Consider the following 20,754-nt stretch of genomic DNA (forward strand, 5'->3'; position numbering starts at 1 on the left):
CAAAGCCCATCTTCATATCCATAGACACAAAAACGGGTGATTCATACCAGTGACAGTCACAGGCTTAAAGTGCATTAAAATCAAACGCGTTTCAACGGTCGTGCCGCCTTACTCACAATGAGCTTTTCCTTCGATTATTCCACGCGGATGGCGAGTGCAGATGATGCACTAGTCAGCATGACTGTCCCCCTTATCTGCCTGCTTGAAAAATCACTGCAAGCGCTAAGGGATGATGTTGTGGAAGAGGTGGAGGATGAGAATTCACCATTTCCATCATCTTCTGGACAGTCAGCGCCACGTGGTTCCTCACAAACGCGTAGGCAGGGGACAGTTTGTGAGGAGGATGAGGAGGAGTCAATGGAGGAGGAAGACATCCGTCCAGAGGAGGCAGTTACACAATTGTCCAGTACTCAGTGTGTACAGCGAGGGTGGGGTGATGACGAGCGGGCAGAGATCACGCCTCCAGCAGGGGACAGCGTTTCTTGGGCAGTTGGCAATCTGCAGCACATGGTGGATTACATGCTGCAGTGCCTGAGAAACGACCGCCGCATCGCCCACATTCTCAACATGTCTGATTATTGGGTGTTCACCCTCCTCGATCCTCGCTACCGGGACAACGTAGAAAGCCTCATCACACCGTTGAACCGGGAGCGAAAAATGCGGGAGTACCAAGACACACTGGTGAATTCCATCATCTTCTCCATTCCAAGTGAGAGAAGTGCTGCTAGTGCATTACAAAGCAGCTCAGTGCGTCCAGGCAGTGGTGGAGGCTCTGCACAAAGAGGGAGCAGAAGCAGTGCCTCTGCCCAAGGCAAGACCAGTATGGCCCAACTGTGGCACAGTTTTCTGTGCCCGCCACAAAAGTCTACACCATCACAGACGGCTCCAGTCAGCAGGAGGCAACGGTTCCGTCAGATGGTGACAGACTACATGTCTTGCCCTCTTGCTGTACTCCCAGACGGCTCTTCACCTTTCAAGTTTTGGGTCTCAAAGCTGGATACATGGCCAGAGCTAAGCCAGTATGCATTGGAGGTGCTGGCTTGCCCTGCGGCTAGAGTATTATCGGAACGCGTCTTTAGTGCTGCAGGTGGTGTACTAACTGACCGTCGCATGCGACTATCCTCCGATAACGTTGACCGGCTTACTTTCCTGAAAATGAACAAGGCCTGGATCTCGCAGGAATTTGCCACTCCTCTTCCTGATTAAATAATTAGGTGACAGGTCTCCTGTTGTGTTCATCTTTCTACCACCTGAACTTAAATTCCTGGGCTCCAACACCGCCAGTTGAGGCTCAGAAGTGCCGTCTCCACAGTCAAAACATACGACCCAGTGTTATTGGGTTTCAGTAACGTCAGCTGATCCCCAGCTGTGTAGCCGGCAATGTGTCCTGCGACCGCCACGCTGACACAACAACTGAAATGTAAGGGAACCTGTCCCCCCCCCCCCGAGGCGTTTGTTACTGAAAGAGCCAGTAATGCTGCACAAGGAAAAGGTAGCTATTTTTGTTTACCTCCTTGCACACGCAGAACTTAACACTTATAAAATGTGTCCACTGATACCGTAAAACCGTCCCGGAGGTGGGACTTTCCTTCGTAATATGACGCAGCACAGCTGTCATTCCTACCCCCTTGGCACCGTGCCCCGGCTCCTCAGCGTTGTTTGATTCCGTCACGAAGCCTGCGCTGTTATGTTATCCCTTGGCCAGGCACACTTAGCGCTGCCCATCTTCTGACATCATTTGGTGTCAGGCTGGCTGCGCCTGTGCGGCCGCGCTGGCCGAGAGCCCGCCTCACATTGTCTTCTGATTTAATCCCACTGGGGGCCTGAGATCCATGGACATGCGCAGTGCATATCTGAACCTCCGCCTCTCACTCATCTCCCTCCGCCTTCTTCAGACTGCGCGCCGTCAGCTGATCCCTAATAGCATGCCACGGCCGTGACGCCGCACAGTCTGAAGAAGCCGTAGGGAGGGGAGTGAGAGGCGAGGATATGCACTGCGCATGGCCACGGATCCCAGGCCCGCGGTGGGATTACATTAGACGACACTGCGAGGCGGGCTCTCGGCCAGAGCGGCCGCACAGGCGCAGCCAGCCTGACACCAAATGATGTCAGAAGATGGGCAGCGCTAAGTGTGCCTGGCCAAGGGATAACATAGCAGCGCAGGCTCCGGGACGGAATCAAACAACGCTGAGGAGCCGGGGCACGGCGCCAAGGGGGTAGGAATGACAGCTGTGCTGCGTCATATTACGAAGGAAAGTCCCACCTCCGGGACGGTCTCACGGTTTCAGGGGACACATTTTATAAGTGTTTAGTTCTGTGTTTGCAAGGAGCATAATGAAAAGAGCCACCTTTTCCTTTTGCATCTTTTGTGCTGCACAAGCTGGCTCTTTCAGCTACAAACGCCTTGGGGGGGGTTAAAGGTTCCCTTTCGACTTTCTCCAATCAGGCTTCGGCCTACATTGTGTTCCTCTGCTTCTCCTGCTGTCCCTGGGCTCCAACACCGCTAGTTGTTGCCTGGTAGTGCTGTACGCACAGTCAACAGTCGCTCCTCTGTTATTGGGGTTCAGTAACGTCAGCTGTTCCCCAGCTGTGTGTGTGGCAATCCCTTCTATCTCCTCCACCTCCTCCTCCTCCTGTCCCTGGGCTCCAACACCGCTAGTTGCTGTCCAGAAGTGCTGTCCGCACAGAGCCAAACACCTCGCCTATGTGTTAGTGGGGTTCTGTAATGCCTGCTGCTCCCCTGCTGTGTGTGTGGCAATCCCTCCTATCTCCTCCACCTCCTCCTCCTCCTGTCCCTGGGCTCCAACACCGCTAGTTGTTGTCCAGAAGTGCTGTCCGCACAGAGCCAAACACCTCGCCAATGTGTTAGTGGGGTTCAGTAATGCCTGCTGCTCCCCTGCTGTGTATGTGGCAATCCCTCCTATCTCCTCCACCTCCTCCTCCTCCTGTCCCTGGGCTCCAACACCGCTAGTTGTTGTCCAGAAGTGCTGTCCGCACAGAGCCAAACACCTCGCCAATGTGTTAGTGGGGTTCAGTAATGCCTGCTGCTCCTCTGCTGTGTGTGTGGCAATCCCTCCTATCTCCTCCTCCTCTTGTCCCTGGGCTCCAACACCGCTAGTTGCTGTCCAGAAGTGCTGTCCGCACAGTCCCAACAGTCGCTCCTCTGTTATTGGGGTTCAGTAACGTCAGCTGTTCCCCAGCTGTGAGTGGCAATCCCTCCTATCTCCTCCACCTCCTCCTCCTCCTGTCCCTGGGCTCCAACACCGCTAGTTGTTGTCCAGAAGTGCTGTCCGCACAGAGCCAAACACCTCGCCAATGTGTTAGTGGGGTTCAGTAATGCCTGCTGCTCCCCTGCTGTGTGTGTGGCAATCCCTCCTATCTCCTCCACCTCCTACTCCTCCTGTCCCTGGGCTCCAACACCGCTAGTTGCTGTCCAGAAGTGCTGTCCGCACAGAGCCAAACACCTCGCCAATGTGTTAGTGGGGTTCAGTAATGCCTGCTGCTCCCCTGCTGTGTGTGTGGCAATCCCTCCTATCTCCTCCACCTCCTCCTCCTCCTGTCCCTGGGCTCCAACACCGCTAGTTGCTGTCCAGAAGTGCTGTCCGCACAGTCCCAACAGTCGCTCCTCTGTTATTGGGGTTCAGTAACATCAGCTGTTCCCCAGCTGTGTGTGTGGCAATCCCTCCTATCTCCTCCACCTCCTCCTCCTCCTGTCCCTGGGCTCCAACACCGCTAGTTGTTGTCCAGAAGTGCTGTCCGCACAGAGCCAAACACCTCGCCAATGTGTTAGTGGGGTTCAGTAATGCCTGCTGCTCCCCTGCTGTGTGTGTGGCAATCCCTCCTATCTCCTCCACCTCCTCCTCCTCCTGTCCCTGGGCTCCAACACCGCTAGTTGCTGTCCAGAAGTGCTGTCCGCACAGTCCCAACAGTCGCTCCTCTGTTATTGGGGCTCAGTAACGTCAGCTGTTCCCCAGCTGTGTGTGTGGCAATCCCTCCTATCTCCTCCACCTCCTCCTCCTCCTGTCCCTGGGCTCCAACACCGCTAGTTGCTGTCCAGAAGTGCTGTCCGCACAGTCCCAACAGTTGCTCCTCTGTTATTGGGGTTCAGTAACGTCAGCTGTTCCCCTGCTGTGTGTGTGGCAATCCCTCCTATCTCCTCCTCCTCCTGTCCCTGGGCTCCAACACCGCTAGTTGTTGTCCAGAAGTGCTGTCCGCACAGAGCCAAACACCTCGCCAATGTGTTAGTGGGGTTCAGTAATGCCTGCTGCTCCCCTGCTGTGTGTATGGCAATCCCTCCTATCTCCTCCACCTCCTCCTCCTCCTGTCCCTGGGCTCCAACACCGCTAGTTGCTGTCCAGAAGTGCTGTCCACACAGTCCCAACAGTCGCTCCTCTGTTATTGGGGTTCAGTAACGTCAGCTGTTCCCCAGCTGTGTGTGTGGCAATCCCTCCTATCTCCTCCACCTCCTCCTCCTCCTGTCCCTGGGCTCCAACACCGCTAGTTGCTGTCCAGAAGTGCTGTCCGCACAGTCCCAACAGTCGCTCCTCTGTTATTGGGGTTCAGTAACGTCAGCTGTTCCCCTGCTGTGTGTGTGGCAATCCCTCCTATCTCCTCCTCCTCCTGTCCCTGGGCTCCAACACCGCTAGTTGTTGTCCAGAAGTGCTGTCCGCACAGAGCCAAACACCTCGCCAATGTGTTAGTGGGGTTCAGTAAAGCCTACTGCTCCCCTGCTGTGTGTGTGGCAATCCCTCCTATCTCCTCCACCTCCTCCTCCTCCTGTCCCTGGGCTCCAACACCGCTAGTTGTTGTCCAGAAGTGCTGTCCGCACAGAGCCAAACACCTCGCCAATGTGTTAGTGGGGTTCAGTAATGCCTGCTGCTCCCCTGCTGTGTGTGTGGCAATCCCTCCTATCTCCTCCACCTCCTCCTCCTCCTGTCCCTGGGCTCCAACACCGCTAGTTGGTGTCCAGAAGTGCTGTCCGCACAGTCCCAACAGTCGCTCCTCTGTTATTGGGGTTCAGTAACGTCAGCTGTTCTCCAGCTGTGTGTGTGGCAATCCCTCCTATCTCCTCCACCTCCTCCTCCTCCTGTCCCTGGGCTCCAACACCGCTAGTTGTTGTCCAGAAGTGCTGTCCGCACAGAGCCAAACACCTCGCCAATGTGTTAGTGGGGTTCAGTAATGCCTGCTACTCCCCTGCTGTGTGTGTGGCAATCCCTCCTATCTCCTCCACCTCCTCCTCCTCCTGTCCCTGGGCTCCAACACCGCTAGTTGCTGTCCAGAAGTGCTGTCCGCACAGTCCCAACAGTCGCTCCTCTGTTATTGGGGTTCAGTAACGTCAGCTGTTCCCCTGCTGTGTGTGTGGCAATCCCTCCTATCTCCTCCTCCTCCTGTCCCTGGGCTCCAACACCGCTAGTTGTTGTCCAGAAGTGCTGTCCGCACAGAGCCAAACACCTCGCCAATGTGTTAGTGGGGTTCAGCACCGCCAGCTGTTCCCCTGCTGTGTATACGGCAACATGTCATGCGACCGCCACGCAGGCACAACAACTTAAATTTAAGGGAACCTGTCCCCCTCCCCAAGGCGTTTGTTACTGAAAGAGCCACCTTGTGCAGCAGTAATGATGCAAATGGAAAAAGTGCCTCTTTTCGTGGTGCTCCTTGCACATGCTGAACCTAACACTTATGAAATGTGTCCCCTCACACCGTTAAACCGTCCGGTAGGTGGAACTTTCCTTTGTCATGTGACGCAGCACAGCCGTCATTCTTACCCCCTTGGCGCCGTGCGCCGCCTCCTCAGCGTTGTTTGAATCTGTCCCGGAGCCTGCACTGTTAGGTTAGCCCTTGGCCATGCACACATTTTGCGCTGCCCATCTTCTGACATCATTTGATGTCAGGCTGGCTGCGCCTGTGCGGCCGCGCTGGCCAAGATCCCGCCTCGCAGTGTCTTCTGATTTAATCCCACTGGGGGTCTGAGATCCATGGACATGCGCAGTGCATATCTGAACCTCCACCTCTCACTCATCTCCCTACGGCTTCTTCAGACTGTGCGGTGTCAGCTGATCCCTAATAGCATGCCACGGCCGTGACGCGGCACAGTCTGAAGATGCCGTAGGGAAGGGAGTGAGAGGCGAGGATATGCACTGCGCATGGCCACGGATCCCAGGCCCGCGGTGGGATTACATTAGACGACACTGCGAGGCGGGATCTCGGCCAGCGCGGCCGCACAGGCGCAGCCAGCCTGACACCAAATGATGTCAGAAGACGGGCAGCGCAAAATGTGTGCATGGCCAAGTGCTAACCTAACAGCGCAGGCTCCGGGACAGATTCAAACAGCGCTGAGGAGGCGGCGCACGGCGCCAAGGGGGTAAGAATGACGGATGTGCTGCGTCACATGACAAAGGAAAGTTCCACCGACCGGACGGTTTAACGGTAGGAGGGGACACATTTCATAAGTGTTAGGTTCAGCATGTGCAAGGACCATAATTAAAAGAGCTAAGTTTACCTTTTCCAGCATTAGTGCTGTACACGATGGCTCTTTCAGCTACAAACGCCTGGGGGGGGTTAAAGGTTCCCTTTCAACTTGCTCCAGTGCAGGCTTCGGCCTACACTCCGCTCCCCCTGCTCCTCCTGCTGACCCTGGGCTCTAACACCGCCAGTTGGGGCCCAGATGTGCTAGCTGCACAGAGAAAAACACCAGCCAATGTGTCAGTGGGGTTCAGCACCGCCAGCTGTTCCCCTGCTGTGTAGCCGGCAACGTGTCCTGCAGCAGCCACGCAGACACAAGAACTGAAATTGAAGGGAACCTGTCCCCCCTCCCCCAGGCGTTTGTATGTTTTCCAGCCACCTTGTACAGCAGTAATGCTGCATGTGTGCAAGGTGGCTCATAAACTTATTCTCCTCGCACATGTGGAACTGAACACGTCTAAAATGTGTCCTCTGTGACCATTTAACCGTCCCGGTGGTGTGACTTTCCTTTGTAATGACACGCTGCAACCCCCTTGGTAGCGCTGCCCATCTTCTGGCATCATTGTTTGGCTGCCTGCACCTCTGCGGCCGCCCTGACCCACACAACGCCCCTCGGTGTCTTATTTATTTGGACTGCGAGGGTGTAATTGATGGGCATGAGCAGTGCATATGTTCGCCTGTCCCTCATCTCCTTCCGCCTTCTTCAGACTGTGCGGCTTCATGGCCGTGGCATGCGATAAGGGATCAGCTGACGCCGCACAGTCTGAAGCGGGTGTATGGACCCGAGTGTGAGAGGCGAACATATGTACTGCGCCAGGCCATGAATCCCAGCCCCGCAGTGTTTTAACTATGTAAAGACACTGCGGGGCTCGGATTCATGGTCATCTCAAACCGCAACGGCCGACATTAAATGATGTCAGAAGATGGGCAGCGCTAACAGCGCAAGGCCAAGGGATAAAACGACAGCGCAGACTCCTGTACAGCAAATAACAACGCTCAGGAGGCTGCGCCCAGCACCAAGGTGGGATTCTTGACATCTGTGCTGCATCTCATTACGAAGGGAACTCGCGCCTCCAACACAGTTTGACTGTATAAAGGGCTAAATGTTATACGTGTTTCATTCAGCGTGTGCAAGGAGAAAAATTAAAAGAGCAACCTTTGACTTGTGCAGCACTACTGCTGCATAAGGTGTGGCTCTTCTAGTTTGTAACCCCTGAGGGGGGGTTAAAGGTTACCTTTGAAATTGGTTCAATTAGGCTTCGGCCTACACTCTGCTCCCTCTGCTCCTCCTGCTGACCCTGGGCTCTAACACCGCCAGTTGGGGCCCAGATGTGCTAGCTGCACAGAGAAAAACACCAGCCAATGTGTCAGTGGGGTTCAGCACCGCCAGCTGTTCCCCTGCTGTGTAGCCGGCAACGTGTCCTGCAACAGCCACGCAGACACAACAGACCCAAAGCTGCCGCCAGTGCAGGCTTCGGCCTACACTCTGCTCCCTCTCCTCCTCCTGCTGACCCTGGGCTCTAACAACGCCAGTTGGGGCCCGGTACTGCTAGCTGCACAGAGAAAAACACCAGCCAATGTGTCAGTGGGGTTCAGCACCGCCAGCTGTTCCCCTGCTGTGTAGCCGGCAACATGTTCTGCAAACGCCACGCAGACACAACAGACCTACAAATGCCTCCAGTGCAGGCTTCGGCCTACACTCTGCTCCCCCTGCTGACCCTTTGCTCCAACACCGCTAGTTGGGGCTCTAGGAAGACAAGCTTGAATAGGTCCCCATCCTGGTTCCAGTACTGTCAGCTGGTTCCGGGCAGAGCCTTTGGCTTAGGTGCCTCCCTCTGGGTATCCGAGTTCCACCAACGTCAGGTGGTCCTTGGTAGTGCTTTCAGGCACGGGTACCTCCTGCTTAGTAACCGGGTTCCAGTAACGTCAGCTGGTCCTCGGTAGTTCCATTGGCTCTTGGACCTTCGGCTTCCCATCCGGGTTCCAGTGCCGTCTGCTGGTTCTCGGCAGTGTCTTTTGCTCTTGTACCTTCTGCTTCCCATCCTGGTTCCAGTACCGTCAGCTGGTTCCGGGCAGAGCCTTTGGCTTAGGTGCCTCCCTCTGGGTATCCGAGTTCCACCAACGTCAAGTGGTCCTTAGTAGTGCTTTCAGGCACGGGTACCTCCTGCTTAGTAACCGGGTTCCAGTAACGTCAGCTGGTCCTCGGTAGTTCCATTGGCTCTTGGACCTTCGGCTACCCATCCGGGTTCCAGTACCGTCTGCTGGTTCTCGGCATTTTCTCAGCCTTCTTGTACCTTCTGCTAAATTTCCAAGTTCAAGACCCTAAAGACGACGACCCGGAAGACCACCCCTAAGATGACGACGACCCCGGAGACGACAACCACTGAGATGACGACGACCCTGGAGACGATGACCCTGGAGACGACGACGACCCGGAAGACCGAGAAGCAGAAGAACAAGAGGCTGCAGAACAAAGAGCAGAAGAACATTAAGCATAAGACTAAATATCAGAGCAAAAGATATTATCTAAATTATAAGCAGAAGAAGACTAAGCAGTGTATGGGGGTGAGTCCGTTCCTCCTCGTGGTGCCCCTGGATAAAGCCTGATGCTGCAGGCCAAACTGAACGCGGACAAATGTAACTCTTTTGTGACAGGCAGAACGGAAGGTGTAATCTTCAAACTTTTATAGATAACAACTACGGGAATGCCTGTCACAAATAAGAATATGATGAAGAAGTTGAATATGAAGAAGATAATAGTTAAATAAAAAGAATATGAACAATGTAACAAAAAAAAAAAATAGGTAGAAGATGAAAAAGAAGATGAATAAGGTGAAGCAGTTGATGTCAAAGAAGCTGATGATGAGGATAATGAAGAAGAAAGTGTGGGAGAAGTAAAAAAGAAGGTGAAGGGCGTGGAAGTAGTGAAACATCAATATCTGACAAAATAAATAAAAAATTAACATAGTCAAAATCTTTCTAACGCCGAACGTCATAAAAAAATATAAAAATCCTGCTATTCTATTTGATTGGGCTAAACCTCTGTGCCTTTAATGTCTCCGCCACCTCCCCCAATACATCCTACATTATTCTTAGTTGTTTTCCTGCATGTAGAATGAACCTACAAGTTTATAAAGGGTTTATTTTAATTCCGATATTTTCGTCCCATTGACTTGCATTGGTATCGGGTATCGGTATCGGATTAGATCCGATACTTTGACGGTATCGGCCGATACTTTCCGATACCGATACTTTCCGATATCGGAAGGTATCGCTCAACACTAGCCACAACCAATCAGTGACTTGGATTCCATGACAGACAGAGGCTGTGACCAATGAATATGCGTGATAGAAGGACAGAAAGATGAAACTGACCCTTAGACAATTATATAGTAGATTTTAGAAAAAACCTGTGGCCGTGGCGAGATCTAGTACAGCTCCAATCATTATATAGATCGGTTTTCGTCTCTGACGGATGGGTCCTGCGTGTGCGTCCAGTTGTCACCGGTTGTGTTGAAATAAACTGAGTTTACTATTCCGTATGCTTTGCTTACATAGTTTGGTGTGTGTACAGTGTGTGTGTGTACAGTGTGTGTGTGTGTGTGTACAGCGTGTGTATACAGTGTGTGTGTATACAGTGTGTGTGTACAGTGTGTGTGTAGTGTGTGTACAGTGTGTGTGTGTTCAGTGTGTGTATACAGTGTGTGTGTATACAGTGTGTGTGTAGTGTGTGTAGTGTGTACAGTGTGTGTGTGTTCAGTGTATGTGTACAGTGTGTGTATACAGTGTGTGTATGTGTACAGTGTGTGTATACAGTGTGTGTGTTTGTACAGTGTGTGTAGTGTGTGTACAGCGTGTGTATACAGTGTGTGTGTATACAGTGTGTGTGTAGTGTGTGTACAGTGTGTGTGGTGTGTGTGTTCAGTGTGTATACAGTGTGTGTGTACAGTGTGTGTATACAGTGTGTGTGTTTGTACAGTGTGTGTAGTGTGTGTGCAGCGTGTGTATACAGTGTGTGTAGTGTGTACAGTGTGTGTGTGTACAGTGTGTGTGTGTGTACAGTGTGTGTATGTGTACAGTGTGTGTATACAGTGTGTGTGTTTGTACAGTGTGTGTAGTGTGTGTACAGTGTGTGTGTGTACAGTGTGTGTATGTGTACAGTGTGTGTATACAGTGTGTGTATGTACAGTGTGTGTATGTGTACAGCGTGTGTATACAGTGTGTATGTGTACAGCGTGTGTATACAGTGTGTGTATACAGTGTGTGTGTACAGTGTGTGTGTATACAGTGTGTGTGTATACAGTGTGTGTATGTGTACAGTGTGTGTATAGTGTGTGTTTGTACAGTGTGTGTAGTGTGTGTACAGCGTGTGTATACAGTGTGTGTGTATACAGTGTGTGTGTAGTGTGTGTACAGTGTGTGTGGTGTGTGTGTTCAGTGTGTATACAGTGTGTGTGTACAGTGTGTGTATACAGTGTGTGTGTTTGTACAGTGTATATATATAAACGCCGTGTGCACAGCTGTATTTTCGGTGCAGAGACTAGGTTCCCAAACCATACAGTGTACAATAAAAAAGTCTCGCACTCAACTTAAATCTTTTAGTTTGATAAATTTAATGGTATTGGAGTAGCACTGGAAACGTTTCAGCCCTTAACGAGCTTTCATCAGTCACTACAATATTCAAAATAACAATTATACAGTGTGTAAACCAAAACAAATACATAAAAAAACAAAAGTATATACATAATTTCAAATAGCCAAATATGCAAAAAATATATATCATGGATACAGTATTGCAGTGGATATACGCATATACATACTAGTCCGACACTTCATTAACTCTAAGGATACACATACCGTGCTGTGCCTTTTAGTGTGTGTTAACCATATCTTGGTTAGAATACAGATCATAGATTGTGCCTAATGGAGCATAAGAAGAGGACAGAAATGTGTCTTAGTATAGCAGGGGCTGTAGGTGTTGTAGCCCAAATAGAATGGAGTGAATACTCACAGTAAATGGCTGCCTAGTGGTAACGTGGTATATATTGGTGGTATGCAAAGTGCTTAGGAGCTGAAATTGAAAATAACAGAGGAGGAGAAAGATTCATGTAGATTTATTGTATATTTATATTGGGTCTATGCTCCGTAATCATCCCTTTTAAAAGTTATTACCTCATACATGTCATATATGTCGTCAGAGGAAATAGCCTCACTGGGGAGGGCCCGCACTTTGGTAAAGGCTATAAGAAATGTGATAAAGAGGATTATCTGTATATATGGAATAACTTACAAATGCTGTGTGACAGCGTATCAGGTCATACCTGGAGGGGAGTTGCCGGCATAGAAACGGGGGCTAGGGGGAATGCAATAACATCCATCAGTCTCAATAAGGCTAGATGTATACGTAACGCTAGAGCGTGTCAGAACATACCTGGAGAGGAGCCGCCTCATGTATCAGTTACCCTCACAGACGCGGTATCCGCCGTTAGTCTGTGGAGTATGTGGAGTGCGCGCTATTTAAATACCGCTCATGCGCCGTGTTAGGGCGCCTGGACCGGATGTGACGTTCTAGCGTCCGGAAATGCATGGCCGTGCGTTTCACCTTGTGGATGTGCGTTCCACTGTGACTGCGTTATAGCGTTGCCCTTTGTAAAAGTATATCTAATGTGTGTAGGCACGTTGTAAGTAAAGACCCTGGCTGTGGGCATATGTAGTATGTGTTTTTTTATTTGAAAAGTATAATTATTGCTCGGGGATGGGAGGGGACATGGAGTAGGAGGAGCAAGGGGGAGGAGTATAGGATAAACAGGAGTGGGCATCCACTGGGATAGATAGACTGAAAAGTACAAGGTGTCATACGTAATGTACTTAAAGGTGACTGTGGGATATTGAACGTGATGTGTGCATGCTGTGCGGTACCTCGTGGTCTATAGGAATGGACTTATGAGAGTGGTAAAAAGTCCGTGACCGAGGTGCTGTGCACATAAGAACATGTATCCGTGGTGAAGGGTGGCACGACAGGTGGTGCTGGTTCTGGTGATCGTTCGTGATGTGCCAATCATCATTAATACAGACGGCTCTAAAAGACAAAAATATCAATCAGTATTGTCAAATATATTATACATGATATTCGCATTAATGAATAACAGGAATTCGGTACCGTGAGCCCTGTCGTTATGTGAATGCTGACAATTCATATTCCCTACAGTGTGTGTGTACAGTGTGTGTATACAGTGTGTGTGTTTGTACAGTGTGTGTAGTGTGTGTGCAGCGTGTGTATACAGTGTGTGTGTAGTGTGTACAGTGTGTGTGTGTACAGTGTGTGTGTGTGTACAGTGTGTGTATGTGTACAGTGTGTGTATACAGTGTGTGTGTTTGTACAGTGTGTGTAGTGTGTGTACAGTGTGTGTGTGTACAGTGTGTGTATGTGTACAGTGTGTGTATACAGTGTGTGTATGTACAGTGTGTGTATGTGTACAGCGTGTGTATACAGTGTGTATGTGTACAGCGTGTGTATACAGTGTGTGTATACAGTGTGTGTGTACAGTGTGTGTGTATACAGTGTGTGTGTATACAGTGTGTGTATGTGTACAATGTGTGTATAGTGTGTGTTTGTACAGTGTGTGTAGTGTGTGTACAGCGTGTGTATACAGTGTGTGTTAGCACAGTGCTTGCAGCATGCCTTTAAGGCTACTTTCAGACTAGCGTCGTACGTCGTACATCGCAATGCGTCGGTTTTGAGAAAAAACGCATCCTGCAAAATTGCTTGCAGGATGCGTTTTTTCTCCAGACTAACATTGGCGACGCATTGCCACATGCAGCAACCGTCGTGCGACGGTTGTGTTGGACCGCCGGCACCAAAAAACGTTGCATATAACGCTTTTTGGTGCGTCGTGTGCGCCATTTCCGACCGTGCCCGAAACTCCGCCCCCTCCTCCCCGGAGCTCAGAATGGGGCAGCGGATGCGTTGAAAAACTGCCTCCGCTGCCCACATTGTGCGGCGCTAGTGTGAAAGATAGCCTATTGTTACTAATTACAATCTTATACAGCGCCAACATATAGCACAGCACTAATTCAGAAAGGACGTGTACAAAACACAGCAAATATTACACAGTAACACAGGTGAGGACTACAGCCGAGGAGCAGGGGCCTGTTCACAAGAGCCGACAATCTGAGGAAACAGCACAACGCTAAACACAGTGTGCACTGCTTCACTAGAGCCTTATACAGGGGAGTAATGAGGCCTCAGTGTACAGGAAAGAGCGGGAACCAGGACTGAGGAGAACGGATTACTATATATAGAAAAGAGCCGGACCGCCCATCACTGGATCACGTGACCCCTGACTCCTCCCTCCTGTGACCTCATCACAGGTCCTGTGCGCACAGAGCAGCCATATCTGTGGAGTGCGGCTCTGCAGGTGGAGGTATGTGGAGATTCCCCAGTACTGAGCGCAGCCGGGGACATTAACCCCTTCTGCACGGAGGAGACTCTTTATAAGAACCATAACGTTGTTGTTCTGTTTCCTGTAATAGATACATACGAGCCAACTATGGAGGACAGGAAGTGAGGAGCGGAGTCTTCTCCTAGTACAGGGCCCCTTTCTTGGCCCCACACAGTGTAATGCCCCCATTATGCCCTGTAAGCAGGTTCTGCCCCACACCCAGCTGCCTCGGGCACTTTACCAGGAGCTGGTACCTCAGATTCTTCCCCGCACCCCTTTCCTTTGGCGTCAAATCTGTTCTGTTCATAGTACCGCCATACCCCCACACACAGTATAATGTTCTCATAGTACCGCCATACCCCCACACACAGTATAATGTTCTCATAGTACCGCCATACCCCCACACACAGTATAATGTTCTCATAGTACCGCCATACCCCCACACACAGTATAATGTTCTCATAGTACCGCCATACCCCCACAGAGTATAATGTTCTCATAGTACCGCCATACCCCCACACAGAGTATAATGTTCTCATAGTACCGCCATACCCCCACACACAGTATAATGTTCTCATAGTACCGCCATACCCCCACACACAGTATAATGTTCTCATAGTACCGCCATACCCCCACACACAGTATAATGTTCTCATAGTACCGCCATACCCCCACACACAGTATAATGTTCTCATAGTACCACCATACCCCCACACACAGTATAATGTTCTCATAGTACCACCATACCCCCACACACAGTATAATGTTCTCATAGTACCGCCATACCCCCACACAGTATAATGTTCTCATAGTACCGCCATACCCCCACACAGTATAATGTTCTCATAGTACCGCCATACCCCCACACAGTATAATGTTCTCATAGTACCGCCATACCCCCACACAGTATAATGTTCTCATAGTACCGCCATACCCCCACACAGTATAATGTTCTCATAGTACCGCCATACCCCCACACAGTATAATGTTCTCATAGTACCGCCATACCCCCACACAGTATAATGTTCTCATAGTACCGCCATACCCCCACACACAGTATAATGTTCTCATAGTAGCACCATACCCCCACACACAGTATAATGTTCTCATAGTACCGCCATACTCCCACACACAGTATAATGTTCTCATAGTACCGCCATACCCCCACACACAGTATAATGTTCTCATAGTACCGCCATCCCACCACACACAGTATAATGTTCTCATAGTACCGCCATACCCCCACACAGTATAATGTTCTCATAGTACCGCCATACCCCCACACAGTATAATGTTCTCATAGTACCGCCATAGCCCCACACACAATAGTGTTTTCATAGTACCGCCATACCCCCACTTTCTAATGTTCACACAGTACTGCCTTATTATGTACATGTAATCCCTTTAAAACTTAGCTTTTAATATTATAAATATAAAACCCTGACCCATAACAAACCTTGGTTAGATACCATATATGATAAAAATACCTCCAGTGCTTTGTGGAGGCAATTAATATTAGTAACATTGGGCTTCGTTTTACCCACGAGTACCATGATAGGAGTATTAACTTCCTTGATTTGACCATCTCTAAGGAACTTGATGGGAGCATCAGCACTTGTACGTATAGGAAACCGACTTCTACAAATAGCTTGTTAAGATGGACAAGTCACCATCCGGTTCCCCTTAAGAGGGGAATACCGAAGGGGCAATTCATGAGAATTAGAAGAAATTGTACGGATGAGGGGATGTACAGGAAACAAGCAAGGGATTTATACCAACGCTTTAGGGAAAGAGATTATCCCTGTGAAGTATTGGATGGCCCTTTCAATGAGATCTTGAGGACTGAGAGACAGTCCCTGTTGAGATCTAAAGACCCCTCCAGTTTACGAAAGGAGGAGACAGGTGGGCTTATTGGCACCTTCGACGGGCAATTGGAGAGGGTCTACCTGGTGCTTAAAAAACACTGGGGGATCCTTCTGGCAGACCCCAATTTGAGGAAGTATTTACCCCCGAGACCGAGTGTAACATACAGGAGGGGTAGATCAATAGGGGACCGTCTGGTACACAGCCAGATAGAAGACCTCTGGGTTTCTTTAGATGCGGTAACTGTACGAGATGTGATGTGATGGCTCAAGGAAAGACCTTCAAGAGTGCATCAAATGGCAAGGTTTTCTCTTTGAGAGACTTTGGAAACTAAGTCCACTGGTGTAGTCTATAAAGCCACCTGTACTTGTCCGTTGGACTACATAGGCAAGACTCTGAGGGAGCTCAGGGTTAGAGTTGGCGAGCACCTGGGGGATATTGGGCACAAACGGGACACCCCAGTGGCTCGTCATATGAATAACTGCCATGGTGGAAACCTCCGAGAGATTTCATTCAGTATGATTGAACTGGTGAAACCAAAAATTAGAGGGGGCGATCTGGACAGAATTATACAAAGGAGAGAGACCGAGTGGATATACAGAATTCAATCATTGTCTCCTAGGCGGCTCAATGAGTGTTTGTCATATACATGCTTTATTTGAATACCAGTATGGTGGATTACCTGTGTTTGTTCGTCTCTGCTGCACATAAAATTATAAGGAAAGATTGGAATATCCTCCGTATTAATCCCATATTCTTACATGCCTTAGCATGTTCCCGATTGTAGGGGGATTAATTTGGCATTATATTAGTCTATACTAGCTGTACTACCCGGCTTCGCCCGGGTTAATGACTGCTGTTAGCAAAATAGAATGTGTTAACAAAAATTTATTCTGCACACAAAAACCACAAAACAAATAGATAGAAATGTAATTATTAAAAGGCAAAAACTAAGCAAATAGAAGCATTTCACAACATATATTAGCTTTGTTATACTGAGAATGTCTTTGTTGCCTATATTAACCAATCAGAGCTTAGATTAATTAACTGTAGCAAAATAGAAGCTGAGCTGTGATTGGTTGCTATTGGCAGCCTGATAAATCCCCAGCCAACAGGAAGCCCTCCCCCCTGGCAGTATATATTAGCTCACACATACACATAATAGACAGGTCATGTGACTGACAGCTGCCGGATTCCTATATGGTACATTTGCTGCTCTTGTAGTTTGTCAGCTTATTAATCAGATTTTTATTTTTGAAGGATAATACCAGACGTGTGTGTTTTAGGGCGAGTTTCATGTGTCAAGTTGTGTGTGTTGAGTTGCGTGTGGCGACATGCATGTAGCGACTTTTGTGAGATGAGTTTTGTGTGGCGACATGCGTGTAGCAACATTTTGTGTGTCGAGTTGCATGTGACAGGTTAGTGTAGCAAGTTGTGTGCAGCAAGATTTGTGCATGGCGAGTTTTGCGCGTGGCGAGTTTTATGTGTGTTGCGTTTTGAGTATGTGCAAGTTTTGTGTGAGGCAACTTTTGCATGTGGTGCAACTTTTGTACATGTGGCAATTTTTCTGTGTGTGCAAGTTTTGCATGAGGTGAGTTTTCCATGTGGTGAGTTTTGCACGTGTGGCGAGTTTTGCGTGAGCCTAGTTTTGCATATGGCGAGTTTTGCATGTAGCGAGTTTTGCGCGTGGTGAGTTTTGAGTGGTGACTTTTGTGTTTCGACTTTTATGTGGCGAGGTTGGTGTGCGTGTGGTGAAATGTGTGCTGAGGGTGGTATATGTGTTCAAGCACGTGGTAGTGTGTGGCGCATTTTGTGTTTGTGTTCATATCCCCGTGTGTGGTGAGTATCCCATGTCGGGGCCCCACCTTAGCAACCGTACAGTATATACTCTTTGGCGCCATCGCTCTCATTCTTTAAGTCCCCATTGTTCACATCTGGCAGCTGTCAATTTTCCTCCAACACTTTTCCCTTCACTTTTTCCCCATTATGTAGATAGGGGCAAAATTGTTTGGTGAATTGGAACGCGCGGGGTTAAAATTTCACCTCACAACATAGCCTATGACGCTCTCGGGGTCCAGACGTGTCACTGTGCAAAATTTTGTGGCTGTAGCTGTGACGGTGCAGATGCCAATCCCGGACATACACACATACATACATACAGCTTTATATATTAGATATACCTGTATGTAATCTCCTGTATATAGTATATACCTGTGTGTCTTCTCACCTATATATAGTATATATCTGTGTGTCATCTCCTCCTGTATATAGTATATACCTGTATGTCATCTCCTCCTATACATAGCATATACCTGTATGTCATCTCCTCCTGTATATACTATATACCTGTAGGTAATCTGCTCCTGTATATAGTATATACCTGTGTGTCATCTCCTCCTGTATATAGTATATACCTGTATGTCATCTCCTCCTGTATGTAGTATGTACCTGTATGTCATCTCCTCATCTATATAGTATATACCTGTGTCATCTCTCCTGTATATAGTATATACGTGTGTCATCTCCCCTGTATATAGTATATACCTGTATGTAATCTCCTCCTGTATGTAGTATGTACCTGTATGTCATCTCCTCCTCTATATAGTATATACCTGTGTGTCATCTCTCCTGTATATAGTATATATCTGTGTGTCATCTCCTCCTGTATATAGTATATACCTGTGTGTCATCTCCCCTGTAAATAGTATATACCTGTGTGTCATCTCCTGTATATAGTATATAGCTGTATGCCATCTCCTCCTGTATTAGCCCTCGTTCACACGTTATTTGGTCAGTATTTTTACCTCAGTATTTGTAAGCTAAATTGGCAGCCTGATAAATCCCCAGCCAACAGTAAGCCCACCCCCTGGCAGTATATATTAGCTCACACATACACATAATAGACTGGTCATGTGACTGACAGCTGCCGGATTCCTATATGGTACATTTGTTGCTCTTGTAGTTTGTCTGCTTATTAATCAGATTTTTATTTTTGAAGGATAATACCAGACTTGTGTGTGTTTTACGGCGAGTTTCATGTGTTAAGTTGTGTGTGTTGAGTTTTGTGTGGCGACATGCATGTAGCGACTTTTGTGAGATGAGTTTTGTGTGGCGACATGCGTGTAGCAACTTTTTGTGTGTCGAGTTGCATGTGACAGGTTAGTGTAGCAAGTTGTGTGCAGCAAGTTTTGCGCATGGCGAGTTTTGCGCGTGGCGAGTTTTATGTGTGGTGCCTTTTGAGTATGTGCAAGTTTTGTGTGAGGCAACTTTTGCATGTGGTGCAACTTTTGGGAATGTGGCAATTTTTCTGCGTGTGCAAGTTTTGTGTGTGGCGAGTTTTCCATGAGGTGAGTTTTGCACGTGTGGGGAGTTTTGCATGTGGAGAGTTTTGCGCGTGGCGAGTTTTGAGCGGCGACTTTTGTGTTTCGACTTTTATGTGGCGAGGTAGGTGTATGTGTGGTGAAATGTGCGCTGAGGGTGGTATATGTGTTCGAGCACGTGGTAGTGTGTGGCGCATTTTGTGTGTGTTCATATCCCCGTGGTGGTGTGGTGATTATCCCATGTCGGGGCCCCACCTTAGCAACTGTACAGTATATACTCTTTGGCGCCATCGCTGTCATTCTTTAAGTCCCCCTTGTTCACATCTGGCAGCTGTTAATTTGCCTCCAACACTTTTCCTTTCATTTTTTCCCCATTATGTAGATAGGGGCAAAATTGTTTGGTGAATTGGAAAGCGCGGGGTTAAAATTTCGCCTCACAACATAGCCTATGACGCTCTCGGGGTCCAGACGTGTGACTGTGCAAAATTTTGTGGCTGTAGCTGCGACGGTTCAGATGCCAATCCCGGACATACACACATACATACATACATACACACATTCAGCTTTATATATTAGATTACTATTTTTGGTTACAGAATTTATTTCAAGGCGTCTGGTGACCCCAATTGTTGATAAAATAAAATTGATGTAATACTATTAAGCCACTATTTTTTTCTGTGGCCATGAACAAGAATTTATATCCTCATCCCTTTTGGAATGAATCTTATCCCTAGAACTCCTCTAATTGTCTATATATATCCTCTGTTCTGCCTTTATAGAATATTAATATGCCATACGGTCCTTGAGCAAAACGCAGCCGGTTTTATAGTCAGCGGCATGCCAGGCTGATCTTTTTATCGGCAATAGGACACGCCTCTCTATTATTACTGCGCAGTCTCCTTGTGGTACGCAAGCCATCCGAGGGTTGTGCGTGTCACCTAGCTCTGGTCAATGAGTTATGCGCATGAGCAACTCCGAATAGGAGGTGCGCACCTGGATACATTAGGACCCGGAAGGGAAGATACGAGTAAGGCAACCAACAGCACAGGAATATTAGTAATCATAGTTTATGCATTGTGAAGTATGGTACTTCCTTGTGAAGGAGTGGAGGACTGGTGGTATCTTGATTTTATCCAAAATTGGGGGACATAACGCTGTGATGACCCGGACGGAATCCCGCTGCATCCGTGTGGGGGCGGGGCCTATTCAGGGGCGCGGATTCAATGTGAGTTATTTATGCTCGCACATTTCCACCGCCGGCTTATGCTACTCATCTACATAGCATCCGGCAGCATCGATGACCACATTGTTTCCTCCTGATGAACCGTGTTAACGGGGAAACGCGTCGGGGCGATACCAGCACACGCTAAGTTATCTTTCATCATTATCCATCATAATATTCTGGTCGTTTGTGTTGGTCCCTATTGGACTATGGTTTGCAATGATTTTATGTCCATGATGGACATGGGACAAATACAGTTATGTTCAGACGGAATATTGTTTGACTATCCGATCTACTATTTGGCGATGTGTTGGATTATCACAATGGTACTTGGGGGTGCCTGTTGAGGTTTTTTTGGGTACTTTATGTATCTACATGTATTTTGTGTACCCTTTTTTTCACCACTGCTCTTTACTATATTGTTTTCCCACCTACACTGAGAGGG

At 48.6% G+C, this 20,754-nt stretch overlaps 1 protein-coding gene and 1 long non-coding RNA gene across 4 annotated transcripts in view; one reads left to right on the forward strand and one right to left on the reverse strand.

Annotated features, from left to right (window-relative positions):
* Positions 1-20,754, forward strand: part of LOC143766963 (uncharacterized) — a 283,831-nt gene that overhangs the window by 215,239 nt on the left and 47,838 nt on the right. Inside the window, exon 1 of one of the 3 annotated variants that reach the window (XM_077254986.1) lies at positions 13,827-13,886. The exons of 1 other annotated variant lie outside the window; for it this stretch is intronic. The gene's annotated coding sequence lies outside the window, so the exon portion shown is untranslated. Of the gene's footprint in view, positions 1-13,826; positions 13,887-20,754 lie in introns of those variants that run through there. One more of the 3 variants, XM_077254987.1, reaches the window with a different exon arrangement.
* Positions 11,138-11,927, reverse strand: LOC143766974 (uncharacterized). Its single transcript, XR_013213671.1, has 3 exons — positions 11,635-11,927; positions 11,474-11,533; positions 11,138-11,382 (listed from the first exon to the last, which is right to left on the reverse strand). It is a non-coding gene; the product is annotated as an uncharacterized LOC143766974 (long non-coding RNA).

The sequence above is a fragment of the Ranitomeya variabilis genome, chromosome 4 (genome assembly GCF_051348905.1).
Source record: "Ranitomeya variabilis isolate aRanVar5 chromosome 4, aRanVar5.hap1, whole genome shotgun sequence".
Classification (NCBI taxonomy): domain Eukaryota; kingdom Metazoa; phylum Chordata; class Amphibia; order Anura; family Dendrobatidae; genus Ranitomeya; species Ranitomeya variabilis.